Here is a 25,922-nt window from a genome sequence, read left to right as displayed (position 1 = left end):
AGCCCCTCTGTTTCAGACCCTCTGTTTCTCGCCCTCTGTTTCAGCCGCTCTATTTCTCGCCCTCTGTTTCAGCCCCTCTGTTTCTCGCCCTCAGTCAGCCCCTCTGTTTCTCGCCCTCTGTTTCAGCGCCTCTGTTTCTCGCCCTCTGTTTCTGCCCCTCTGATATAGCCCTCTGTTTCAGCCCCTCTGTTTCAGCCCCTCTGTTTCTCGCCCTCTGTTTCAGCCCCTCTGTTTGTCGCTCTCTGTTTCAGCCCCTCTGTTTCAGCCTCTCTGTTTCTCGCCCTCTGTTTCTGCCCCTCTGTTTCTCGCCCTCTGTTTCAGCCCCTCTGATTCAGCCCCTCTGCTTCAGCCCCTCTGAATCAGCCCCTCTGTTTCTCGCCCTCTGTTTCAGCCCCTCTATTTCAGCCCCTCTGATTCAGCGCCTCTGATTCAGCCCCTCTGTTTCTCGCCCTCTGTTTCAGCCCCTCTGTTTCAGCCATTCTGTTTCAGCCCCTCTGTTTCAGCCTCTCTGTTTCTCGCCCTCTGTTTCATCCCCTCTGTTTCTCGCCCTCTGTTTCAGCCCCTCTGTGTCTCGCCCACTGTTTCAGCCCCTCTGATTCAGCCCCTCTGTTTCTCGCCCTCTGTTTCAGCCCCTCTGTTTCAGCCCCTCTGTTTCTCGCCCTCAGTCAGCCCCGCTGTTTCTCGCCCTCTGTTTCAGCGCCTCTGTTTCTCGCCCTCTGTTTCAGCCCCTCTGTTTCTCGCCCTCTGTTTCAACCTCTCTGTTTCTCGCCCTCTGTTTCAGCCCCTCTGTTTCTCGCCCTCTGTTTCAGCCCCTCTTTTTCAGCCCCTCTGTTTCTCGCCCTCTGTTTCAACCTCTCTGTTTCTCGCCCTCTGTTTCAGCCCCTCTGTTTCTCGCCCTCTGTTTCAGCCCCTCTGTTTCAGCCCCTCTGTTTCTCGCCCTCTGTTTCAGCCCATCTATTTCTCGCCCTCTGTTTCAGCCCCTCTGTTTCAGCCACTCTGTTTCAGCCCCTCTGTTTCAGCCCCTCTGTTTCACGACCTCTGTTTCAGCCCCTCTGTTTCTCGCCCTCTGTTTCAGCCCCTCTGATTCTTGCCCTCTGTTTCAGCCCCTCTGTTTCAGCCCCTCTGTTTCAGTCCCTCTGTTTCTCGCCCTCTGTTTCTCGCCCTCTGTTTCTCTCCCTCTGTTTCAGCCTCTCTCTTTCAGCCCCTCTGTTTCTCGCCCTCTGTTTCAGCCCCTCTGTTTGTCGCTCTCTGTTTCAGCCCCTCTGTTTCAGCCCCTCTGTTTCTCGCCCACTGTTTCAGCCCCTCTGATTCAGCCCCTCTGTTTCTCGCCCTCTGTTTCAGCCCCTCTGTTTCTCGCCCTCTGTTTCAGCCCCTCTGTGTCAGCCCCTCTGTTTCAGCCCCTCTGTTTCTCGCCCTCATTCAGCCCCTCTGTTTCTCGCCCTCTGTTTCAGCGCCTCTGTTTCTCGCCCTCTGTTTCAGCCCATCTATTTCTCGCCCTCTGTTTCAGCCAATCAGTTTCAGCCCCTCTGTTTCAGCCCATCTGTTTCAGCCCCTCTGTTTCTCGCCCCCTGTTTCAGCCCCTCTGTTCCTCGCCCTCTGTTTCAGCCCCTCTGTTTCTCGCCCTCTGTTTCAGCCCCTCTGTTTCAGCCCCTCTGTTTCTCGCCCTCTGTTTCAGCCCCTCTGTTTCAGCCCCTCTGTTTCAGTACCTCTGTTTCTCGCCCTCTGTTTCTCGCCCTCTGTTTCAGCCACTCTGTTTCAGCCCCTCTGTTTCAGTCCCTCTGTTTCTCGCCCTCTGTTTCTCGCCCTCTGTTTCAGCCCCTCTGTTTCTCGCCCTCTGTTTCATCCTCTCAGTTTCTCCCCGTCTGTTTCAGCCCCTCTGTTTCAGCCCCTCTGTTTCAGCCCCTCTGTTTCAGACCCTCTGTTTCAGCCCCTCTATTTAAGCCCCTCTGTTTCTTGCCCTCTGTTTCAGCGCCTCTGATTCAGCCCCTCTGTTTCAGCCCCTCTGAATCAGCCCCTCTGATTCAGCTCCTCTGTTTCTCGCCCTCTGTTTCTGCCCCTCTGATTTAGCCCCTCTGTTTCAGCCCCTCTGTTTCTCGCCGTCTGTTTCAGCCCCTCTGTTTGTCGCTCTCTGTTTCAGCCCCTCTGTTTCAGCCTCTCTGTTTCTCGCCCTCTGTTTCCCGCGCTCTGTTTCAGCCCCTCTGTTTCTCGCCCTCTGTTTCAGCCCCTCTGTTTCAGCCCCTCTGTTTCAGCCCCTCTGTTTCTCGCCCTCATTCAGCCCCTCTGTTTCTCGCCCTCTGTTTCAGCGCCTCTGTTTCTCGCCCTCTGTTTCAGCCCATCTATTTCTCGCCCTCTGTTTCAGCCCCGCTGCTTCAGCCCCTCTGTTTCAGCCCCTCTGTTTCAGCCCCACTGTTTCTCGCCCTCTGTTTCAGCCCCTCTGTTTCAGCCCCTCTGTTTCAGTCCCTCTGTTTCTCGCCCTCTGTTTCAGCCCCTCTGTTTCCGCCACTCTGTTTCAGCCCCTCTATTTCAGCCCCTCTGTTTCTCGCCCTCTGTTTCAGCCCCTCTGTTTCTCGCCCTCTGTTTCAGCCCCTCTGTTTCTCGCCCCTGTTTCAGCCCCTCTGTTTCATCCCCTCTGTTTCTGGCCCTCTGTTTCTCACCCTCTGTTTCTCGCCCTCTGTTTCAGCCCCTCTGTTTTTCGCCCTCTGTTTCAGCCCCTCTGTTTCTCGGCCTCTGTTTCAGGCTCTCTGTTTCAGCCCGTCTGTTTCAGCCCCTCTGTTTCAGCCCCTCTGTTTCTCGCCCTCTGTTTCTCGTCCGCTGTATCAGCCCCTTTGTTTCTCGCCCTCTGTTTCAGCCCCTCTGTTTCAGCCCCTCTGTTTCAGCCCCTCTGTTTCTCGCCTTCTGTTTCTCGCCCTCTGTGTCAGCCCCTCTGTTTCTCGCCCTCTGTTTCAGCACCTCTATTTCAGCCCCTCTGATTCAGCCCCACTGATTCAGCCCCCTGCTTCTCGCCCTCTGTTTCAGCCCCTCTATTTCAGCCCCTCTGTTTCTCGCCCTCTTTTTCAGCCCCTCTGTTTCTCGCCCTCTGTTTCAGCCTCTCTGTTTCTCGCCCTCTGTTTCAGCCCCTCTGTTTCCGCCCCTCTGTTTCAGCCCCTCTGGTTCAGCCCCTCTGTTTCTCGCCCTCTGTTTCAGACCCTCTGATTCAGCCCCTCTGCTTCAGCACCTCTGAATCAGCCCCTCTGTTTCTCGCCCTCTGTTTCAGCCCCACTATTTCAGCCCCTCTGATTCAGCCCCTCTGATTCAGCCCCTCTGTTTCTCGCCATCTATTTCAGCCCCTCTGTTTCAGCCCTTCTGTTTCAGCCCCTCTGTTTCAGCCTCTCTGTTTCATCCCCACTGTTTCTCGCCGTCTGTTTCTGCCCCTCTGTTTCTCGCCCTCTGTTTCAGCCCCTCTGTTTCAGCCCCTCTGTTTCAGCCCCTCTGTTTCTCGCCCTCTGTTTCAGCCCCTCTGTTTCTCGCTCTCTGTTTCAGCCCATCTATTTCTCGCCCTCTGTTTCAGTCCCTCTGTTTCTCGCCCTCTGTTTCTCGCCCTCTGTTTCAGCCCCTCTGTTTCAGCCCCTCTGTTTCAGTCCCTCTGTTTCTCGCCCTCTGTTTCAGCCCCCCTGTTTCTCGCCCTCTGTTTCAGCCCCTCTGTTTCTCGCCCTCTTTATCAGCATCCCTGTTTCAGCCCCTCTGTTTCAGCCCCTCTGTTTCAGCTCCTCTGTTTCTCGCCTTCTGTTTCTCGCCCTCTGTTTCAGTCCCTCTGTTTCTCGCCCTCTGTTTCAGTCCCTCTGTTTCTCGCCCTCTGTTTCAGCCCCTCTATTTCAGCCCCTCTGATTCAGCCCCACTGATTCAGCCCCTCTGCTTCTCGCCCTCTGTTTCAGCCCCTCTGTTTTTTCCCCTCTGTTTCAGTCCCTCTGTTTCTCGCCCTCTGTTTCTCGCCCTCTGTTTCAGCCCCTCTGTTTCAGCCCCTCTGTTTCAGTCCCTCTGTTTCTCGCCCTCTGTTTCAGCCCCCCTGTTTCTCGCCCTCTGTTTCAGCCCCTCTGTTTCTCGCCCTCTTTATCAGCATCCCTGTTTCAGCCCCTCTGTTTCAGCCCCTCTGTTTCAGCTCCTCTGTTTCTCGCCTTCTGTTTCTCGCCCTCTGTTTCAGTCCCTCTGTTTCTCGCCCTCTGTTTCAGTCCCTCTGTTTCTCGCCCTCTGTTTCAGCCCCTCTATTTCAGCCCCTCTGATTCAGCCCCACTGATTCAGCCCCTCTGCTTCTCGCCCTCTGTTTCAGCCCCTCTGTTTCCGCCCCTCTGAGTCAGCCCCTCTGTTTAAGCCACTCTGTTTCTCGCCCTCTGTTTCAGCCCCTCTGTTTCTCGCCCCTTTTTCAGCCCATCTGATTCAGCCCCTCTGTTTCTGCCCCTCTGATTCAGCCCCTCTGTTTCAGCCCCTCTGTTTCAGCCCCTCTGTTTCAGCCCCTCTGTTTCAGCCCCTCTGTTTCATCCCCTCTGTTTCTCGCCCTCTGTTTCTCAACCTCTGTTTCTCGCCCTCTGTTTCAGCCCCTCTGTTTTTCGCCCTCTGTTTCAGCCCCTCTGTTTCTCGCCCTCTGTTTCAGGCTCTCTGTTTCAGCCCATCTGTTTCAGCCCCTCTGTTTCAGCCCCTCTGTTTCTCGCCCTCTGTTTCTCGCCCGCTGTTTCAGCCCCTTTGTTTCTCGCCCTCTGTTTCAGCCCCTCTGTTTCAGCCCCTCTGTTTCAGCCCCTCTGTTTCTCGCCTTCTGTTTCTCGCCCACTGTGTCAGCCCCTCAGTTTCTCGCCCTCTGTTTCAGCCCCTCTATTTCAGCCCCTCTGATTCTGCCCCTCTCATTCAGCCCCACTGTTTCTCGCCCTCTGTTTCAGCCCTTCAGTTTCAGCCCCTCTGTTTCAGCCCCTCTGTTTCTCGCCCTCTGTTTCAGCCCCTCTGTTTCTCGCCCTCTGTTTCAGCCCCTCTGTTTCTCGCCCACTCTTTCAGCCCCTCTGATTCAGCCCCTCTGTTTCTCGCCCTCTGTTTCAGCTCAACTGTTTCAGCGCCTCTGTTTCAGTCCCTCTGTTTCTCGCCCTCTGTTTCTCGCCCTCTGTTTCAGCCCCTCTGTTTCAGCCCCTCTGTTTCAGTCGCTCTGTTTCTCGCCCTCTGTTTCTCGCCCTCTGTTTCAGCCCCTCTGTTTCTCGCCCTCTGTTTCATCCCCTCTGTTTCTCGCCCTCTGTTTCAGCCCCTCCGTTTCAGCCCCTCTGTTTCAGCCCCTCTGTTTCAGACCCTCTGTTTCTCGCCCTCTGTTTCAGCCCCTCTGTTTCTCGCCCTCTGTTTCAGCCCCTCTGATTCAGCCCCTCTGTTTCAGCCCCTCTGAATCAGCCCCTCTGATTCAGCCCCTCAGTTTCTCGCCCTCTGTTTCTGCCACTCTGATTTAGCCGCTCTGTTTCAGCCCCTCTGTTTCTCGCCCTCTGTTTCAGCCCCTCTGTTTGTCGCTCTCTGTTTCAGCCCCTCTGTTTCAGCCTCTCTGTTTCTCGCCCTCTGATCCTGCCCCTCTGTTTCTCGCCCTCTGTTTCAACTTCTCTGTTTCGCGCTCTCTGTTTCAGCCCCTCTGTTTCAGCCCCTCTATTTCTCGCCCTCTGATTCTGCCCCTCTGTTTCTCGCCCTCTGTTTCAGACCCTCTGATTCAGCCCCTCTGTGTCTCGCCCTCTGTTTCAGCCCCTCTATTTCTCGCCCTCTGTTTCAGCCCCTCTGTTTCAGCCCCTCTATTTCAGCTCCTCTGTTTCAGCCCCTCTGTTTCTCGCCCTCTGTTTCAGCCCCTCTGTTTCTCACCGTCTGTTTCAGCCCCTCTGTTTCTCACCCTCTGTTTCTCGCCCTCTGTTTCAGCCCCTCTGTTTCTCGCCCTCTGTTTCAGCCCCTCTGTTTCAGCCCCTCTGTGTCTCGCCCTCTGTTTCAGCCCCTCTATTTCTCGCCCTCTGTTTCAGCCCCTCTGTTTCAGCCCCTCTATTTCAGCCCCTCTGTTTCAGCCCCTCTGTTTCTCGCCCTCTGTTTCAGCCCCTCTGTTTCTCACCGTCTGTTTCAGGCCCTCTGTTTCTCACTCTCTGTTTCTCGCCCTCTGTTTCAGCCGCTCTGTTTCTCGCCCTCTGTTTCAGCCCCTCTGTTTCAGCACCTCTATTTCTCGCCCTCTGTTTCAGCCAATCTGTTTCTCGCCCTCTGTTTCAGCCGATCTGTTTCTCGCCCTCTGTTTCAGCCCCTCTATTTCTCGCACTCTGTTTCAGCCCCTCTGTTTCAGCCCCTCTATTTCAGCCCCTCGGTTTCTGCCCCTCTGATTCAGCCCCTCTGTTTCTCGCCCTCTGTTTCAGCCCCTCTGTTTCAGCCCTTCTGTTTCAGCCCCTCTGTTTCAGCCTCTCTGTTTCTCGCCCTCTGTTTCATCCCCTCTGTTTCTCGCCCTCTGTTTCATCCCCTCTGTTTCTCGCCCTCTGTTTCAGCCCCTCTATTTCTCGCACTCTGTTTCAGCCCGTCTGTTTCAGCCCCTCCAATTCAGCCCCTCCATTTCAGCCCCTCTGTTTCTGGCCCTCTGTTTCAGCCCCTCCGTTTCTCGCCCTCTGTTTCAGCCCCTCTGTTTCAGCCCATCTGTTTCAGTCCCTCTGTTTCTCGCCCTCTGTTTCTCGCACTCTGTTTCAGACACACATTTTCTCCCCCTCTGTTTCAGCCCCTCTGTTTCAGACCCTCTGTTTCTACCCCTCTGTTTCAGCCCCTCTCTTTCTCGCTCTCTATTTCAGCCTCTCTGTTTCTTGCCCTCTGTTTCAGCCCCTCTGTTTCAGCCCCTCTGTTTCAGCTCCTCTATTTCAGCCCCTCTGTTTCTCGCCCTCTGTTTCAGCCCCTCTGTTTCTCGCCCTCTGTTTCAGCCCCTCTGTTTCTCGCCCTCTTTATCAGCCCCTCTGTTTCAGCCCCTCTGTTTCAGCCCCTCTGTTTCAGCCCCTCTGTTTCTCGCCCTCTGTTTCTCGCCCTCTGTTTCAGCCCCTCTGTTTCTCGCCCTCTGTTTCAGCCCCTCTACTTCAGCCCCTCTGATTCAGCCCCTCTGATTCAGCCCCTCTGTTTCTCGCCCTATGTTTCAGCCCCTCTGTTTCAGCCCTTCTGTTTCAGCCCCTCTGTTTCAGCCCCTCTGTTTCTCGCCCTCTGATTCATCCCCTCTGTTTCTCGCCCTCTGTTTCTGCCCCTCTGTTTCTCGCCCTCTGTTTCAGCCCCTCTGTTTCAGCCCCTCTGTTTCAGCCCCTCTGTTTCAGCCCCTGTGTTTCTCGCCCTCTGTTTCAGCCCGTCGGTTTCTCGCCCTCTGTTTCTGCCCCTCTAATTTAGCCCCTCTGTTTCAGTCCCTCTGTTTCAGCGCCTCTGTTTCTCGCCCTCTGTTTCAGCCCCTCTGTTTCGCGCTCTCTATTTCAGCCCCTCTGTTTCAGCCACTCTGTTTCTCGCCCTCTGTTTCTGCCCCTCTGTTTCTCCCCCTCTGTTTCAGCCCCTCTGATTCAGTACCTCTGTTTCAGCCCCTCTGAATCAGCCCCTCTGTTTCTCGCCCTCTGTTTCAGCCCCTCTATTTCAGCCCCTCTGATTCAGCCCCTCTGATTCAGCCCCTCTGTTTCTCGCCCTCTGTTTCAGCCCCTCTGTTTCAGCCCTTCTGTTTCAGCCCCTCTGTTTCAGCCCCTCTGTTTCTCGCCCTCTGATTCATCCCCTCTGTTTCTCACCCTCTGTTTCTGCCCCTCTGTTTCTCGCCCTATGTTTCAGCACCTCTGTTTCAGCCCCTCTGTTTCAGCCCCTCTGTTTCAGCCCCTCTGTTTCTCGCCCTCTGTTTCAGCCCCTCTGTTTCTCGCCCTCTGTTTCAGCCCCTCTGTTTCTCGCCCACTGTTTCAGCCCCTCTGATTCAGCCCCTCTGTTTCTCGTCCTCTGTTTCAGCCCCTCTGTTTCTCGCACTCTGTTTCAGACCCTCTGTTTCAGCCCCTCTGTTTCTCGCCCTCTGTTTCAGCCCCTCTGTTTCAGCCCCTCTGTTTCAGCCCTCTGTTTCTCGCCCTCTGTTCAGCCCCCCTGTTTCTCGCCCTCTGTTTCAGCCCCTCTGTTTCAGCCCCTCTGTTTCAGCCCGTCTGTTTCAGCCCCTCTGTTTCAGCCCCTCTGTTTCTCGCCCTCTGTTTCAGCCCCTCTGTTTCTCGCCCTCTGTTTCTGCCCCTCTGATTTAGCCCCTCTGTTTCAGCCCCTCCGTTTCAGCCCCTCTGTTTCTCGCCCTCTGTTTCAGCCTCTCTGTTTCGCGCTCTCTGTTTCAGCCCCTCTGTTTCAGCCCCTCTGTTTCTCGGCCTCTGATTCTGCCCCTCTGTTTTTCGCCCTCTATTTCAGCCCCTCTGATTCAGCCCCTCTGTTTCACCCCTCTGAATCAGCCCCTCTGATTCAGCCCCTCTGTTTCAGCCCCTCTGTTTCAGCCCCTCTGTTTCTCGCCCTCTGTTTAGGCCCCTCAGTTTCTCACCGTCTGTTTCAGCCCCTCTGTTTCTCACCCTCTGTTTCTCGCCCACTGTTTCAGCCCCTCTGTTTCTCGCCCTCTGTTTCAGCCCCTCTGTTTCAGCCCCTCTGTTTCAGCCCCTCTGTTTCAGCCCCTCTGTTTCTCGCCCTCTGTTTCAGCCCCTCTGTTTCTCGCCCTCTGATTCAGCCCCTCTGTTTCAGCCCCTCTGTTTCAGCCCCTGTGTTTCTCGCCCTCTGTTTCAGCCCGTCGGTTTCTCGCCCTCTGTTTCTGCCCCTCTGATTTAGCCCCTCTGTTTCAGCCCCTCTGTTTCTCGCCCTCTGTTTCTGCCCCTCTGTTTCTCGCCCTCTGTTTCAGCCCCTCTGATTCAGCCCCTCTGTTTCAGCCCCTCTGAATCAGCCCCTCTGTTTCTCGCCCTCTGTTTCAGCCCCTCTATTTCAGCCCCTCTGATTCAGCCCCTCTGTTTCAGCCCCTCTATTTCAGCCCCTCTGTTTCAACCCCTCTGTTTCTCGCCCTCTGTTTCAGCCCCTCTGTTTCTCACCGTCTGTTTCAGGCCCTCTGTTTCTCACCCTCTGTTTCTCGCCCTCTGTTTCAGCCCCTCTGTTTCTCGCCCTCTGTTTCAGCCCCTCTGTTTCAGCACCTCTGTTTCTCGCCCTCTGTTTCAGCCCCTCTGTTTCTCGCCCCCTGTTTCAGCCCCTCTATTTCTCGCACTCTGTTTCAGCCCCTCCAATTCAGCCCCTCCATTTCAGCCCCTCTGTTTCTGGCCCTCTGTTTCAGCCCCTCCGTTTCTCGCCCTCTGTTTCAGCACCTCTGTTTCAGGCCCTCTGTTTCAGTCCCTCTGTTTCTCGCCCTCTGTTTCTCGCACTCTGTTTCAGACACACATTTTCTCGCCCTCTGTTTCAGCCCCTCTGTTTCAGCCCCTCTGTTTCTGCCCCTCTGTTTCAGCCCCTCTGTTTCTCGCCCTCTGTTTCAGCCCCTCTGTTTCTCTCCCTCTGTTCAGCCCCCCTGTTTCTCGCCCTCTGTTTCAGCCTCTCTGTTTCTCGCCCTCTGTTTCAGCCCCTCTGTTTCAGCCCTTCTGTTTCAGCCCCTCTGTTTCAGCCCCTCTGTTTCTCGCCCTCTGTTTCAGCCCCTCTGTTTCTCGCCCTCTGTTTCAGCCCCTCTGTTTCAGCCCTTCTGTTTCAGCCCCTCTGTTTCAGCCCCTCTGTTTCTCGCCCTCTGATTCATCCCCTCTGTTTCTCACCCTCTGTTTCTGCCCCTCTGTTTCTCGCCCTATGTTTCAGCACCTCAGTTTCAGCCCCTCTGTTTCAGCCCCTCTGTTTCAGCCCCTCTGTTTCTCGCACTCTGTTTCAGCCCCTCTGTTTCTCGCCCTCTGTTTCAGCCCCTCTGTTTCTCGCCCACTGTTTCAGCCCCTCTGATTCAGCCCCTCTGTTTCTCGTCCTCTGTTTCAGCCCCTCTGTTTCTCGCACTCTGTTTCAGACCCTCTGTTTCAGCCCCTCTGTTTCTCGCCCTCTGTTTAAGCCCCTCTGATTCTCGCCCTCTGTTTCAGCCCCTCTGTTTCAGCCCTCTGTTTTTCGCCCTCTGTTCAGCCCCCCTGTTTCTCGCCCTCTGTTTCAGCCCCTCTGTTTCAGCCCCTCTGTTTCAGCCCATCTGTTTCAGCCCCTCTGTTTCAGCCCCTCTGTTTCTCGCCCTCTGTTTCAGCCCCTCTGTTGCTCGCCCTTTGATTCATCCCCTCTGTTTCTCACCCTCTGTTTCTGCCCCTCTGTTTCTCGCCCTATGTTTCAGCACCTCTGTTTCAGCCCCTCTGTTTCAGCCCCTATGTTTCTCGCCCTCTGTTTCAGCCCCTCTGTTTCAGCCCCTCTGTTTCAGTCCCTCTGTTTCTCGCCCTCTGTTTCTCGCCCTCTGTTTCAGCCCCTCTGTTTCAGCCCCTCTGTTTCAGTCCCTCTGTTTCTCGCCCTCTGGTTCAGCCCCCCTGTTTCTCGCCCTCTGTTTCAACCCCTCTGTTTCTCGCCCTCTTTATCAGCATCCCTGTTTCAGCCCCTCTGTTTCAGCCCCTCTGTTTCAGCTCCTCTGTTTCTCGCCTTCTGTTTCTCGCCCTCTGTTTCAGTCCCTCTGTTTCTCGCCCTCTGTTTCAGCCCCTCTATTTCAGCCCCTCTGATTCAGCCCCACTGATTCAGCCCCTCTGCTTCTCGCCCTCTGTTTCAGCCCCTCTGTTTCCGCCCCTCTATGTCAGCCCCTCTGTTTCAGCCACTCTGTTTCTCGCCCTCTGTTTCAGCCCCTCTGTTTCTCGCCCCTTTTTCAGCCCATCTGATTCAGCCCCTCTGTTTCTGCCCCTCTGATTCAGACCCTCTGTTTCAGCCCCTCTGTTTCAGCCCCTCTGTTTCAGCCCCTCTGTTTCATCCCCTCTGTTTCTCGCCCTCCGTTTCTCAACCTCTGTTTCTCGCCCTCTGTTTCAGCCCCTCTGTTTTTCGCCCTCTGTTTCAGCCCCTCTGTTTCTCGCCCTCTGTTTCAGGCTCTCTGTTTCAGCCCATCTGTTTCAGCCCCTCTGTTTCAGCCCCTCTGTTTCTCGCCCTCTGTTTCTCGCCCGCTGTTTCAGCCCCTTTGTTTCTCGCCCTCTCTTTCAGCCCCTCTGTTTCAGCCCCTCTGTTTCTCGCCTTCTGTTTCTCGCCCACTGTGTCAGCCCCTCAGTTTCTCGCCCTCTGTTTCAGCCCCTCTATTTCAGCCCCTCTGATTCTGCCCCTCTCATTCAGCCCCTCTGTTTCTCGCCCTCTGTTTCAGCCCTTCAGTTTCAGCCCCTCTGTTTCAGCCCCTCTGTTTCTCGCCCTCTGTTTCAGCCCCTCTGTTTCTCGCCCTCTGTTTCTGCCCCTCTGTTTCTCGCCCTCTGTTTCAGCCCCTCTGTTTCAGCCCCTCTGTTTCAGCCCCTCTGTTTCAGCCCCTCTGTTTCTCGCCCTCTGTTTCAGCCCCTCTGTTTCTCGCCCTCTGTTTCTGCCCCTCTGATTTAGCCCCTCTGTTTCAGCCCCTCTGTTTCAGCCCCTCTGTTTCTCGCCCTCTGTTTCAGCCCCTCTGTTTCGCGCTCTCTGTTTCAGCCCCTCTGTTTCAGCCCCTCTGTTTCTCGCCCTCAGTTTCAGCCCCTCTGATTCAGCCCCTCTGTTTCAGCCCCTCTGTTTCTCGCCCTCTGTTTCATCCCCTCTGTTTCTCGCCCTCTGTTTCAGCCCCTCTGTTTCAGCCCCTCTGTTTCAGCCCCTCTGTTTCAGACTCTCTGTTTCTCGCCCTCTGTTTCAGCCCCTCTGTTTCTCGCCCTCTGTTTCAGACCCTCTGATTCAGCCCCTCTGTTTCAGCCCCTCTGAATCAGCCCCTCTGATTCAGCCAATCTGTTTCTCGCCCTCTGTTTCTGCCCCTCTGATTTAGCCCCTCTGTTTCAGCCCCTCTGTTTCAGCCCCTCTGTTTCTCGCCCTCTGTTTCAGCCCCTCTGTTTGTCGCTCTCTGTTTCAGCCCCTCTGTTTCAGCCTCTCTGTTTCTCGCCCTCTGTTTCTGCCCCTCTGTTTCTCGCCCTCTGTTTCAGCCCCTCTGATTCAGCCCCTCTGCTTCAGCCCCTCTGAATCAGCCCCTCTGTTTCTCGCCCTCTGTTTCAGCCCCTCTGTTTCAGCTATTCTGTTTCAGCCCCTCTGTTTCAGCCTCTCTGTTTCTCGCCCTCTGTTTCATCCCCTCTGTTTCTCGCCCTCTGTTTCTGCCCCTCTGTTTCTCGCCCTCTGTTTCAGCCCCTCTGTTTCAGCCCCTCTGTTTCAGCCCCTCTGTTTCTCGCCCTCTGTTTCAGCCCCTCTGTTTCTCGCCCTCTGTTTCAGCCCCTCTGTTTCTCGCCCACTCTTTCAGCCCCTCTGATTCAGCCCCTCTGTTTCAGCCCCTCTGTTTCTCGCCCTCTGTTTCATCCCCTCTGTTTCTCGCCCTCTGTTTCAGCCCCTCTGTTTCAGCCCCTCTGTTTCAGCCCCTCTGTTTCAGCCCCTCTGAATCAGCCCCTCTGATTCAGCCCCTCTGTTTCAGACCCTCTGTTTCTCGCCCTCTGTTTCAGCCCCTCTGTTTCTCGCCCTCTGTTTCAGTCCCTCTGTTTCTCGCCCTCTGTTTCAGCCCCTCTATTTCAGCCCCTCTGATTCAGCCCCACTGATTCAGCCCCTCTGCTTCTCGCCCTCTGTTTCAGCCCCTCTGTTTCCGCCCCTCTGTGTCAGCCCCTCTGTTTCAGCCACTCTGTTTCTCGTCCTCAGTTTCAGCCCCTCTGATTCAGCCCCTCTGTTTCAGCCCCTCTGTTTCTCGCCCTCTGTTTCATCCCCTCTGTTTCTCGCCCTCTGTTTCAGCCCCTCTGTTTCAGCCCCTCTGTTTCAGCCCCTCTGTTTCAGACTCTCTGTTTCTCGCCCTCTGTTTCAGCCCCTCTGTTTCTCGCCCTCTGTTTCAGACCCTCTGATTCAGCCCCTCTGTTTCAGCCCCTCTGAATCAGCCCCTCTGATTCAGCCAATCTGTTTCTCGCCCTCTGTTTCTGCCCCTCTGATTTAGCCCCTCTGTTTCAGCCCCTCTGTTTCAGCCCCTCTGTTTCTCGCCCTCTGTTTCAGCCCCTCTGTTTGTCGCTCTCTGTTTCAGCCCCTCTGTTTCAGCCTCTCTATTTCTCGCCCTCTGTTTCTGCCCCTCTGTTTCTCGCCCTCTGTTTCAGCCCCTCTGATTCAGCCCCTCTGCTTCAGCCCCTCTGAATCAGCCCCTCTGTTTCTCGCCCTCTGTTTCAGCCCCTCTGTTTCAGCTATTCTGTTTCAGCCCCTCTGTTTCAGCCTCTCTGTTTCTCGCCCTCTGTTTCATCCCCTCTGTTTCTCGCCCTCTGTTTCTGCCCCTCTGTTTCTCGCCCTCTGTTTCAGCCCCTCTGTTTCAGCCCCTCTGTTTCAGCCCCTCTGTTTCTCGCCCTCTGTTTCAGCCCCTCTGTTTCTCGCCCTCTGTTTCAGCCCCTCTGTTTCTCGCCCACTCTTTCAGCCCCTCTGATTCAGCCCCTCTGTTTCTCGCCCTCTGTTTCAGCCCCTCTGTTTCAGCACCTCTGTTTCTCGCCCTCTGTTTCAGCACCTCTGTTTCTCGCCCTCTGTTTCAGCCCCTCTGTGTCTCGCCCTCTGTTTCAGCCCCTCTATTTCTCGCCCTCTTTTTCAGCCCCTCTGTTTCAGCCCCTCTATTTCAGCCCCTCTGTTTCAGCCCCTCTGTTTCTCGCCCTCTGTTTCAGCCCCTCTGTTTCTCACCGTCTGTTTCAGGCCCTCTGTTTCTCACTCTCTGTTTCTCGCCCTCTGTTTCAGCCGCTCTGTTTCTCGCCCTCTGTTTCAGCCCCTCTGTTTCAGCACCTCTATTTCTCGCCCTCTGTTTCAGCCAATCTGTTTCTCGCCCTCTGTTTCAGCCGATCTGTTTCTCGCCCTCTGTTTCAGCCCCTCTATTTCTCGCACTCTGTTTCAGCCCCTCTGTTTCAGCCCCTCTATTTCAGCCCCTCGGTTTCTGCCCCACTGATTCAGCCCCTCTGTTTCTCGCCCTCTGTTTCAGCCCCTCTGTTTCAGCCCTTCTGTTTCAGCCCCTCTGTTTCAGCCTCTCTGTTTCTCGCCCTCTGTTTCATCCCCTCTGTTTCTCGCCCTCTGTTTCTGCCCCTCTGTTTCTCTCCCTCTGTTTCAGCCCCTCTGTTTCAGCCCCTCTGTTTCTCGCACTCTGTTTCAGCCCCTCTGTTTCTCGCCCTCTGTTTCAGCCCCTCTGTTTCTCGCCCAGTGTTTCAGCCCCTCTGATTCAGCCCCTCTGTTTCTCGCCCTCTGTTTCAGCCCCTCTATTTCTCGCCCTCTGTTTCAGCACCTCTGTTTCAGACCCTCTGTTTCAGCCCCTCTGTTTCTCGCCCTTATTCAGCCCCTCTGTTTCTCGCCCTCTGTTTCAGCGCCTCTGTTTCTCGCCCTCTGTTTCAGCCCATCTATTTCTAGCCCTCTGTTTCAGCCCCTCTGCTTCAGCCCCTCTGTTTCAGCCCCTCTGTTTCAGACCCTCTGTTTCTCGCCCTCTGTTTCAGCCCCTCTGTTTCTCGCCCTCTGTTTCAGCCCCTCTGTTTCAGCACCTCTGTCTCCGTCCCTCTGTTTCTCGCCCTCTGTTTCAGCCCCTCTGTTTCAGCCCCTCTGTTTCAGTCCCTCTGTTTCTCGCCCTCTGTTTCTCGCCCTCTGTTTCAGCCCCCTCTGTTTCTCGCCCTCTGTTTCATCCCCTCTGTTTCTCGCCCTCTGTTTCAGCCCCTCTGTTTCTGCGCCTCTGTTTCAGCCCCTCTGTTTCAGACCCTCTGTTTCTCGCCCTCTGTTTCAGCCCCTCTGATTCAGCCCCTCTGTTTCAGCCCCTCTGAATCAGCCCCTCTGATTCAGCTCCGCTGTTTCTCGCCCTCTGTTTCTGCCCCTCTGATATAGCCCCTCTGTTTCAGCCCCTCTGTTTCAGCCCCTCTGTTTCTCGCCCTCTGTTTCAGCCCCTCTGTTTGTCGCTCTCTGTTTCAGCCCCTCTGTTTCAGCCTCTCTGTTTCTCGCCCTCTGTTTCTGCCCCTCTGTTTCTCGCCCTCTGTTTCAGCCCCACTGATTCAGCCCCTCTGCTTCAGCCCCTCTGAATCAGCCCCTCTGTTTCTCGCCCTCTGTTTCAGCCCCTCTATTTCAGCCCCTCTAATTCAGCCCCTCTGATTCAACCCCTCTGTTTCTCGCCCTCTGTTTCAGCCCCTCTGTTTCAGCCACTCTGTTTCAGCCCCTCTGTTTCAGCCTCTCTGTTTCTCGCCCTCTGTTTCATCCCCTCTGTTTCTCGCCCTCTGTTTCAGCCCCTCTGTGTCTCGCCCACTGTTTCAGCCCCTCTGATTCAGCCCCTCTGTTTCTCGCCCTCTGTTTCAGCCCCTCTGTTTCTCGCCCTCTGTTTCAGCCCCTCTGTTTCAGCCCCTCTGTTTCAGCCCCTCTGTTTCTCGCCCTCAGTCAGCCCCTCTGTTTCTCGCCCTCTGTTTCAGCGCCTATGTTTCTCGCCCTCTGTTTCAGCCCATCTATTTCTCGCCCTCTGTTTCAGCCCCTCTGCTTCAGCCGTCTGTTTCAGCCCCTGTGTTTCAGCAGCTCTGTTTCTCGCCCTCTGTTTCAGCCCCTCTGTTTCTTGCCGTCTGTTTCAGCCCCTTTGTTTCAGCCCCTCTGTTTCAGTCCCTCTGTTTCTCGCCCTCTGTTTCTCGCCCTCTGTTTCAGCCCCTCTGTTTCAGCCCCTCTGTCTCAGTCCCTCTGTTTCTCGCCCTCTGTTTCTCGCCCAATGTTTCAGCCCCTCTGTTTCTGCCCTCTGTTTCAACCCCTCTGTTTCTCGCCCTCTGTTTCAGCCCCTCTGTTTCAGCCCCTCTGTTTCAGATCCTCTGTTTCTCGCCCTCTGTTTCAGCCCCTCTGTTTCACGCCCTCTTTTTCAGCCCCTCTGTTTCTCGCCCTCTGTTTCAGCCTCTCTGTTTCTCGCCCTCTGTTTCAGCCCCTCTGTTTCTCGCCCTCTGTTTCTGCCCCTCTGTTTTAGCCCCTCTGTTTCTCGCCCTCTGTTTCAGCGCCTCTGTTTCTCGCCCTCTGTTTCAGCCCATCTATTTCTCGCCCTCTGTTTCAGCCCCTCTGTTTCAGCCACTCTGTTTCAGCCCCTCTGTTTCAGCCCCTCTGTTTCTCGACCTCTGTTTCAGCCCCTCTGTTTCTCGCCCTCTGTTTCAGCCCCACTGATTCTCGCCCTCTGATTCAGCCCCTCTGTTTCAGCCCCTCTGTTTCAGTCCCTCTGTTTCTCGCCCTCTGTTTCTCGCCCTCTGTTTCTCTCCCTCTGTTTCAGCCCCACTGTTTCAGCCCCTCTGTTTCTCGCCCTCTGTTTCAGCCCCTCTGTTTGTCGCTCTCTGTTTCAGCCCCTCTGTTTCAGCCCCTCTGTTTCTCGCCCTCTGTTTCAGCCCCTCTGTTTCTCGCCCTCTGTTTCAGCCCCTCTGTTTCTCGCCCACTGTTTCAGCCCCTCTGATTCAGCCCCTCTGTTTCTCGCCCTCTGTTTCAGCCCCTCTGTTTCTCGCCCTCTGTTTCAGCCCCTCTGTGTCAGCCCCTCTGTTTCAGCCCCTCTGTTTCTCACCCTCATTCAGCCCCTCTGTTTCTCGCCCTCTGTTTCAGCGCCTCTGTTTCTCGCCCTCTGTTTCAGCCCATCTATTTCTCGCCCTCTGTTTCAGCCAATCTGCTTCAGCCCCTCTGTTTCAGCCCATCTGTTTCAGCCCCTCTGTTTCTCGCCCTCTGTTTCAGCCCCCTGTTTCTCGCCCTCTGTTTCAGCCCCTCTGTTTCTCGCCCTCTTTATCAGCATCCCTGTTTCAGCCCCTCTGTTTCAGCCCCTCTGTTTCAGCTCCTCTGTTTCTCGCCTTCTGTTTCTCGCCCTCTGTTTCAGTCCCTCTGTTTCTCGCCCTCTGTTTCAGCCCCTCTATTTCAGCCCCTCTGATTCAGCCCCACTGATTCAGCCCCTCTGCTTCTCGCCCTCTGTTTCAGCTCCTCTGTTTCCGCCCCTCTGTGTCAGCCCCTCTGTTTCAGCCACTCTGTTTCTCGCCCTCTGTTTCAGCCCCTCTGTTTCTCGCCCCTTTTTCAGCCCATCTGATTCAGCCCCTCTGTTTCTGCCCCTCTGATTCAGACCCTCTGTTTCAGCCCCTCTGTTTCAGCCCCTCTGTTTCAGCCCCTCTGTTTCATCCCCTCTGTTTCTCGCCCTCTGTTTCTCAACCTCTGTTTCTCGCCCTCTGTTTCAGCCCCTCTGTTTTTCGCCCTCTGTTTCAGCCCCTCTGTTTCTCGCCCTCTGTTTCAGGCTCTCTGTTTCAGCCCATCTGTTTCAGCCCCTCTGTTTCAGCCCCTCTGTTTCTCGCCCTCTGTTTCTCGCCCGCTGTTTCAGCCCCTTTGTTTCTCGCCCTCTGTTTCAGCCCCTCTGTTTCAGCCCCTCTGTTTCAGCCCCTCTGTTTCTCGCCTTCTGTTTCTCGCCCTCTGTGTCAGCCCCTCAGTTTCTCGCCCCCTGTTTCAGCCCCTCTATTTCAGCCCCTCTGATTCTGCCCCTCTCATTCAGCCCCTCTGTTTCTCGCCCTCTGTTTCAGCCCTTCAGTTTCAGCCCCTCTGTTTCAGCCCCTCTGTTTCTCGCCCTCTGTTTCAGCCCCTCTGTTTCTCGCCCTCTGTTTCTGCCCCTCTGTTTCTCGCCCTCTGTTTCAGCCCCTCTGTTTCAGCCCCTCTGTTTCAGCCCCTCTGTTTCAGCCCCTCTGTTTCTCGCCCTCTGTTTCAGCCCCTCTGTTTCTCGCCCTCTGTTTCTGCCCCTCTGATTTAGCCCCTCTGTTTCAGCCCCTCTGTTTCAGCCCCTCTGTTTCTCGCCCTCTGTTTCAGCCCCTCTGTTTCGCGCTCTCTGTTTCAGCCCCTCTGTTTCAGCCCCTCTGTTTCTCGCCCTCACTTTCAGCCCCTCTGATTCAGCCCCTCTGTTTCAGCCCCTCTGTTTCTCGCCCTCTGTTTCATCCCCTCTGTTTCTCGCCCTCTGTTTCAGCCCCTCTGTTTCAGCCCCTCTGTTTCAGCCCCTCTGTTTCAGACTCTCTGTTTCTCGCCCTCTGTTTCAGCCCCTCTGTTTCTCGCCCTCTGTTTCAGACCCTCTGATTCAGCCCCTCTGTTTCAGCCCCTCTGAATCAGCCCCTCTGATTCAGCCAATCTGTTTCTCGCCCTCTGTTTCTGCCCCTCTGATTTAGCCCCTCTGTTTCAGCCCCTCTGTTTCAGCCCCTCTGTTTCTCGCCCTCTGTTTCAGCCCCTCTGTTTGTCGCTCTCTGTTTCAGCCCCTCTGTTTCAGCCTCTCTGTTTCTCGCCCTCTGTTTCTGCCCCTCTGTTTCTCGCCCTCTGTTTCAGCCCCTCTGATTCAGCCCCTCTGCTTCAGCCCCTCTGAATCAGCCCCTCTGTTTCTCGCCCTCTGTTTCAGCCCCTCTGTTTCAGCTATTCTGTTTCAGCCCCTCTGTTTCAGCCTCTCTGTTTCTCGCCCTCTGTTTCATCCCCTCTGTTTCTCGCCCTCTGTTTCTGCCCCTCTGTTTCTCGCACTCTGTTTCAGCCCCTCTGTTTCAGCCCCTCTGTTTCAGCCCCTCTGTTTCTCGCCCTCTGTTTCAGCCCCTCTGTTTCTCGCCCTCTGTTTCAGCCCCTCTGTTTCTCGCCCACTCTTTCAGCCCCTCTGATTCAGCCCCTCTGTTTCTCGCCCTCTGTTTCAGCTCAACTGTTTCAGCCCCTCTGTTTCAGTCCCTCTGTTACTCGCCCTCTGTTTCTCGCCCTCTGTTTCAGCCCCTCTGTTTCAGCCCCTCTGTTTCAGTCGCTCTGTTTCTCGCCCTCTGTTTCTCGCCCTCTGTTTCAGCCCCTCTGTTTCTCGCCCTCTGTTTCATCCCCTCTGTTTCTCGCCCTCTGTTTCAGCCCCTCCGTTTCAGCCCCTCTGTTTCAGCCCATCTGTTTCAGACCGTGTGTTTCTCGCCCTCTGTTTCAGCCCCTCTGTTTCTCGCCCTCTGTTTCAGCCCCTCTGATTCAGCCCCTCTGTTTCAGCCCCTCTGAATCAGCCCCTCTGATTCAGCCCCTCAGTTTCTCGCCCTCTGTTTCTGCCACTCTGATTTAGCCGCACTGTTTCAGCCCCTCTGTTTCTCGCCCTCTGTTTCAGCCCCTCTGTTTGTCGCTCTCTGTTTCAGCCCCTCTGTTTCAGCCTCTCTGTTTCTCGCCCTCTGATCCTGCCCCTCTGTTTCTCGCCCTCTGTTTCAACTTCTCTGTTTCGCGCTCTCTGTTTCAGCCCCTCTGTTTCAGCCCCTCTATTTCTCGCCCTCTGATTCTGCCCCTCTGTTTCTCGCCCTCTGTTTCAGACCCTCTGATTCAGCCCCTCTGTTTCAGCTCCTCTGTTTCAGCCCCTCTGTTTCTCGCCCTCTGTTTCAGCCCCTCTGTTTCTCACCGTCTGTTTCAGCCCCTCTGTTTCTCACCCTCTGTTTCTCGCCCTCTGTTTCAGCCCCTCTGTTTCTCGCCCTCTGTTTCAGCCCCTCTGTTTCAGCACCTCTGTTTCTCGCCCTCTGTTTCAGCACCTCTGTTTCTCGCCCTCTGTTTCAGCCCCTCTGTGTCTCGCCCTCTGTTTCAGCCCCTCTATTTCTCGCCCTCTGTTTCAGCCCCTCTGTTTCAGCCCCTCTATTTCAGCCCCTCTGTTTCAGCCCCTCTGTTTCTCGCCCTCTGTTTCAGCCCCTCTGTTTCTCACCGTCTGTTTCAGGCCCTCTGTTTCTCACTCTCTGTTTCTCGCCCTCTGTTTCAGCCGCTCTGTTTCTCGCCCTCTGTTTCAGCCCCTCTGTTTCAGCACCTCTATTTCTCGCCCTCTGTTTCAGCCAATCTGTTTCTCGCCCTCTGTTTCAGCCGATCTGTTTCTCGCCCTCTGTTTCAGCCCCTCTATTTCTCGCACTCTGTTTCAGCCCCTCTGTTTCAGCCCCTCTATTTCAGCCCCTCGGTTTCTGCCCCTCTGATTCAGCCCCTCTGTTTCTCGCCCTCTGTTTCAGCCCCTCTGTTTCAGCCCTTCTGTTTCAGCCCCTCTGTTTCAGCCTCTCTGTTTCTCGCCCTCTGTTTCATCCCCTCTGTTTCTCGCCCTCTGTTTCATCCCCTCTGTTTCTCGCCCTCTGTTTCAGCCCCTCTATTTCTCGCACTCTGTTTCAGCCCCTCTGTTTGAGCCCCTCTAGTTCAGCCCCTCCATTTCAGCCCCTCTGTTTCTGGCCCTCTGTTTCAGCCCCTCCGTTTCTCGCCCTCTGTTTCAGCCCCTCTGTTTCAGCCCATCTGTTTCAGTCCCTCTGTTTCTCGCCCTCTGTTTCTCGCACTCTGTTTCAGACACACATTTTCTCCCCCTCAGTTTCAGCCCCTCTGTTTCAGACCCTCTGTTTCTACCCCTCTGTTTCAGCCCCTCTGTTTCTCGCTCTCTATTTCAGCCTCTCTGTTTCTTGCCCTCTGTTTCAGCCCCTCTGTTTCAGCCCCTCTGTTTCAGCTCCTCTATTTCAGCCCCTCTGTTTCTCGCCCTCTGTTTCAGCCCCTCTGTTTCTCGCCCTCTGTTTCAGCCCCTCTGTTTCTCGCCCTCTTTATCAGCCCCTCTGTTTCAGCCCCTCTGTTTCAGCCCCTCTGTTTCAGCCCCTCTGTTTCTCGCCTTCTGTTTCTCGCCCTCTGTTTCAGCCCCTCTGTTTCTCGCCCTCTGTTTCAGCCCCTCTACTTCAGCTCCTCTGATTCAGCCCCTCTGATTCAGCCCCTCTGTTTCTCGCCCTATGTTTCAGCCCCTCTGTTTCAGCCCTTCTGTTTCAGCCCCTCTGTTTCAGCCCCTCTGTTTCTCGCCCTCTGATTCATCCCCTCTGTTTCTCGCCCTCTGTTTCTGCCCCTCTGTTTCTCGCCCTCTGTTTCAGCCCCTCTGTTTCAGCCCCTCTGTTTCAGCCCCTGTGTTTCTCGCCCTCTGTTTCAGCCCGTCGGTTTCTCGCCCTCTGTTTCTGCCCCTCTAATTTAGCTCCTCTGTTTCAAGCCCTCTGTTTCAGCGCCTCTGTTTCTCGCCCTCTGTTTCAGCCCCTCTGTTTCGCGCTCTCTATTTCAGCCCCTCTGTTTCAGCCACTCTGTTTCTCGCCCTCTGTTTCTGCCCCTCTGTTTCTCCCCCTCTGTTTCAGCCCCTCTGATTCAGTACCTCTGTTTCAGCCCCTCTGAATCAGCCCCTCTGTTTCTCGCCGTCTTTTTCAGCCCCTCTATTTCAGCCCCTCTGATTCAGCCCCTCTGATTCAGCCCCTCTGTTTCTCGCCCTCTGTTTCAGCCCCTCTGTTTCAGCCCTTCTGTTTCAGCCCCTCTGTTTCAGCCCCTCTGTTTCTCGCCCTCTGATTCATCCCCTCTGTTTCTCACCCTCTGTTTCTGCCCCTCTGTTTCTCGCCCTCTGTTTCAGCCCCTCTGTTTCTCGCCCTCTGTTTCAGCCCCTCTGTTTCTCGCCCACTGTTTCAGCCCCTCTGATTCAGCCCCTCTGTTTCTCGTCCTCTGTTTCAGCCCCTCTGTTTCTCGCACTCTGTTTCAGACCCTCTGTTTCAGCCCCTCTGTTTCTCTCCCTCTGTTTCAGCCCCTCTGTTTCAGCCCCTCTGTTTCAGCCCTCTGTTTCTCGCCCTCTGTTCAGCCCCCCTGTTTCTCGCCCTCTGTTTCAGCCCCTCTGTTTCTCGCCCTCTGTTTCAGCCCCTCTGTTTCTCGCCCTCTGTTTCTGCCCCTCTGATTTAGCCCCTCTGTTTCAGCCCCTCCGTTTCAGCCCCTCTGTTTCTCGCCCTCTGTTTCAGCCTCTCTGTTTCGCGCTCTCTGTTTCAGCCCCTCTGTTTCAGCCCCTCTGTTTCTCGGCCTCTGATTCTGCCCCTCTGTTTTTCGCCCTCTGTTTCAGCCCCTCTGATTCAGCCCCTCTGTTTCACCCCTCTGAATCAGCCCCTCTGATTCAGCCCCTCTGTTTCAGCCCCTCTGTTTCAGCCCCTCTGTTTCTCGCCCTCTGTTTCAGCCCCTCAGTTTCTCACCGTCTGTTTCAGCCCCTCTGTTTCTCACCCTCTGTTTCTCGCCCACTGTTTCAGCCCCTCTGTTTCTCGCCCTCTGTTTCAGCCCCTCTGTTTCAGCCCCTCTGTTTCAGCCCCTCTGTTTCAGCCCCTCTGTTTCTCGCCCTCTGTTTCAGCCCCTCTGTTTCTCGCCCTCTGATTCATCCCCTCTGTTTCTCGCCCTCTGTTTCTGCCCCTCTGTTTCTCGCCCTCTGTTTCAGCCCCTCTGTTTCAGCCCCTCTGTTTCAGCCCCTCTGTTTCAGCCCCTGTGTTTCTCGCCCTCTGTTTCAGCCCGTCGGTTTCTCGCCCTCTGTTTCTGCCCCTCTGATTTAGCCCCTCTGTTTCAGCCCCTCTGTTTCTCGCCCTCTGTTTCTGCCCCTCTGTTTCTCGCCCTCTGTTTCAGCCCCTCTGATTCAGCCCCTCTGTTTCAGCCCCTCTGAATCAGCCCCTCTGTTTCTCGCCCTCTGTTTCAGCCCCTCTATTTCAGCCCCTCTGATTCAGCCCCTCTGTTTCAGCCCCTCTATTTCAGCCCCTCTGTTTCAGCCCCTCTGTTTCTCGCCCTCTGTTTCAGCCCCTCTGTTTCTCACCGTCTGTTTCAGGCCCTCTGTTTCTCACCCTCTGTTTCTCGCCCTCTGTTTCAGCCCCTCTGTTTCTCGCCCTCTGTTTCAGCCCCTCTGTTTCAGCACCTCTGTTTCTCGCCCTCTGTTTCAGCCCCTCTGTTTCTCGCCCTCTGATTCATCCCCTCTGTTTCTCACCCTCTGTTTCTGCCCCTCTGTTTCTCGCCCTATGTTTCAGCACCTCTGTTTCAGCCCCTCTGTTTCAGCCCCTCTGTTTCTCGCCCTCTGTTTCAGCCCCTCTGTTTCTCGCCCTCTGTTTCAGCCCCTCTGTTTCTCGCCCTTCTGTTTCAGCCCCTCTGATTCTCGCCCTCTGTTTCAGCCCCTCTGTTTCAGCCCTCTGTTTCTCGCCCTCTGTTCAGCCCCCCTGTTTCTCGCCCTCTGTTTCAGCCCCTCTGTTTCAGCCCCTCTGTTTCAGCCCGTCTGTTTCAGCCCCTCTGTTTCAGCCCCTCTGTTTCTCGCCCTCTGTTTCAGCCCCTCTGTTTCTCGCCCTCTGTTTCTGCCCCTCTGATTTAGCCCCTCTGTTTCAGCCCCTCCGTTTCAGCCCCTCTGTTTCTCGCCCTCTGTTTCAGCCTCTCTGTTTCGCGCTCTCTGTTTCAGCCCCTCTGTTTCAGCCCCTCTGTTTCTAAGCCTCTGATTCTGCCCCTCTGTTTTTCACCCTCTGTTTCAGCCCCTCTGATTCAGCCCCTCTGTTTCACCCCTCTGAATCAGCCCCTCTGATTCAGCCCCTCTGTTTCAGCCCCTCTGTTTCAGCCCCTCTGTTTCTCGCCCTCTGTTTCAGCCCCTCTGTTTCTCACCGTCTGTTTCAGCCCCTCTGTTTCTCACCCTCTGTTTCTCGCCCAATGTTTCAGCCCCTCTGTTTCCCGCCCTCTGTTTCGGCCCCTCTGTTTCTCGCCCTCTGATTCATCCCCTCTGTTTCTCGCCCTCTGTTTCAGCCCCTCTGTTTCTCACCCTCTGTTTCTGCCCCTCTGTTTCTCGCCCTATGTTTCAGCATCTCTGTTTCAGCCCCTCTGTTGAAGCCCCTCTGTTTCAGCCCCTCTGTTTCTCGCCCTCTGTTTAAGCCCCTCTGTTTCAGGCCCTCTGTTTCAGTCCCTCTGTTTCTCGCCCACTGTTTCAGCCCCTCTGATTCAGCCCCTCTGTTTCTCGTCCTCTGTTTCAGCCCCTCTGTTTCTCGCACTCTGTTTCAGACCCTCTGTTTCAGCCCCTCTGTTTCTCGCCCTCTGTTTCAGCCCCTCTATTTCTCGCCCTCTGTTCAGCCCCCCTGTTTCTCGCCCTCTGTTTCAGCCTCTCTGTTTCTCGCCCTCTGTTTCAGCCCCTCTGTTTCAGCTCCTCTATTTCAGCCCCTCTGTTTCTCGCCCTCTGATTCAGCCCCTCTGTTTCTCGCCCTCTGTTTCAGCCCCTCTGTTTCAGCCCTTCTGTTTCAGCCCCTCTGTTTCAGCCCCTCTGTTTCTCGCCCTCTGATTCATCCCCTCTGTTTCTCACACTCTGTTTCTGCCCCTCTGTTTCTCGCCCTATGTTTCTGCACCTCTGTTTCAGCCCCTCTGTTTCAGCCCCTCTGTTTCAGCCCCTCTGTTTCTCGCCCTCTGTTTCAGCCCCTCTGTTTCTCGCCCTCTGTTTCAGCCCATCTGTTTCTCGCCCACTGTTTCAGCCCCTCTGATTCAGCCCCTCTGTTTCTCGTCCTCTGTTTCAGCCCCTCTCTTTCTCGCACTCTGTTTCAGACCCTCTGTTTCAGCCCCTCTGTTTCTCGCCCTCTGTTTCAGCCCCTCTGATTCTCGCCCTCTGTTTCAGCCCCTCTGTTTCAGCCCTCTGTTTCTCGCCCTCTGTTCAGCCCCCCTGTTTCTCGCCCTCTGTTTCAGCCCCTCTGTTTCAGCCCCTCTGTTTCAGCCCGTCTGTTTCAGCCCCTCTGTTTCAGCCCCTCTGTTTCTCGCCCTCTGTTTCAGCCCCTCTGTTTCTCGCCCTCTGTTTCTGCCCCTCTGATTTAGCCCCTCTGTTTCAGCCCCTCCGTTTCAGCCCCTCTGTTTCTCGCCCTCTGTTTCAGCCTCTCTGTTTCGCGCTCTCTGTTTCAGCCCCTCTGTTTCAGCCCCTCTGTTTCTCGGCCTCTGATTCTGCCCCTCTGTTTTTCGCCCTCTGTTTCAGCCCCTCTGATTCAGCCCCTCTGTTTCACCCCTCTGAATCAGCCCCTCTGATTCAGCCCCTCTGTTTCAGCCCCTCTGTTTCAGCCCCTCTGTTTCTCGCCCTCTGTTTCAGCCCCTCTGTTTCTCACCGTCTGTTTCAGCCCCTCTGTTTCTCACCCTCTGTTTCTCGCCCACTGTTTCAGCCCCTCTGTATCTCGCCCTCTGTTTCAGCCCCTCTGTTTCAGCAGTCCGTTTCTCGCCCTCTGTTTCAGCCCCTCTGTTTCTCGCCCTCTGTTTCAGCCCCTCTGTTTCTCGCCCTCTGATTCATCCCCTTTGTCTCGCCCTCTGTTTCTGCCCCTCTGTTTCAGCCCCTCTGATTCAGCCCCTCTGTTTCAGCCCCTCTGAATCAGCCCCTCTGTTTCTCGCCCTCTGTTTCAGCCCCTCTATTTCAGCCCCTCTGATTCAGCCCTCCTGTTTCAGCCCCTCTATTTCAGCCCCTCTGTTTCAGCACCTCTGTTTCTCGCCCTCTGTTTCAGCCCCTCTGTTTCTCACCGTCTGTTTCAGGCCCTCTGTTTCTCACCCTCTGTTTCTTGCCCTCTGTTTCAGCCCCTCTGTTTCTCGCCCTCTGTTTCAGCCCCTCTGTTTCAGCACCTCTGTTTCTCGCCCTCGGTTTCAGCCCCTCTGTTTCTCGCCCCCTGTTTCAGCCCCTCTATTTCTCGCACTCTGTTTCAGCCCCTCTGTTTCAGCCCCTCTAATTCAGCCCCTCCATTTCAGCCCCTCTGTTTCTGGCCCTCTGTTTCAGCCCCTCCGTTTCTCGCCCTCTGTTTCAGCCCCTCTGTTTCAGGCCCTCTGTTTCAGTCCCTCTGTTTCTCGCCCTCTGTTTCTCGCACTCTGTTTCAGACACACATTTTCTCACCCTCTGTTTCAGCCCCTCTGTTTCAGCCCCTCTGTCTCTGCCCCTCTGTTTCAGCCCCTCTGTTTCTCGCCCTCTGTTTCAGCCCCTCTGTTTCTCGCCCTCTGTTCAGCCCCCCTGTTTCTCGCCCTCTGTTTCAGCCTCTCTGTTTCTCGCCCTCTGTTTCAGCCCCTCTGTTTCAGCCCCTCTGTTTCAGCTCCTCTATTTCAGCCCCTCTGTTTCTCGCCCT

The sequence above is a fragment of the Chiloscyllium punctatum genome, chromosome 22 (assembly GCF_047496795.1).
Source record: "Chiloscyllium punctatum isolate Juve2018m chromosome 22, sChiPun1.3, whole genome shotgun sequence".
Lineage (NCBI taxonomy): Eukaryota > Metazoa > Chordata > Chondrichthyes > Orectolobiformes > Hemiscylliidae > Chiloscyllium > Chiloscyllium punctatum.
Note: the sequence above shows the minus strand (reverse complement) of the source record.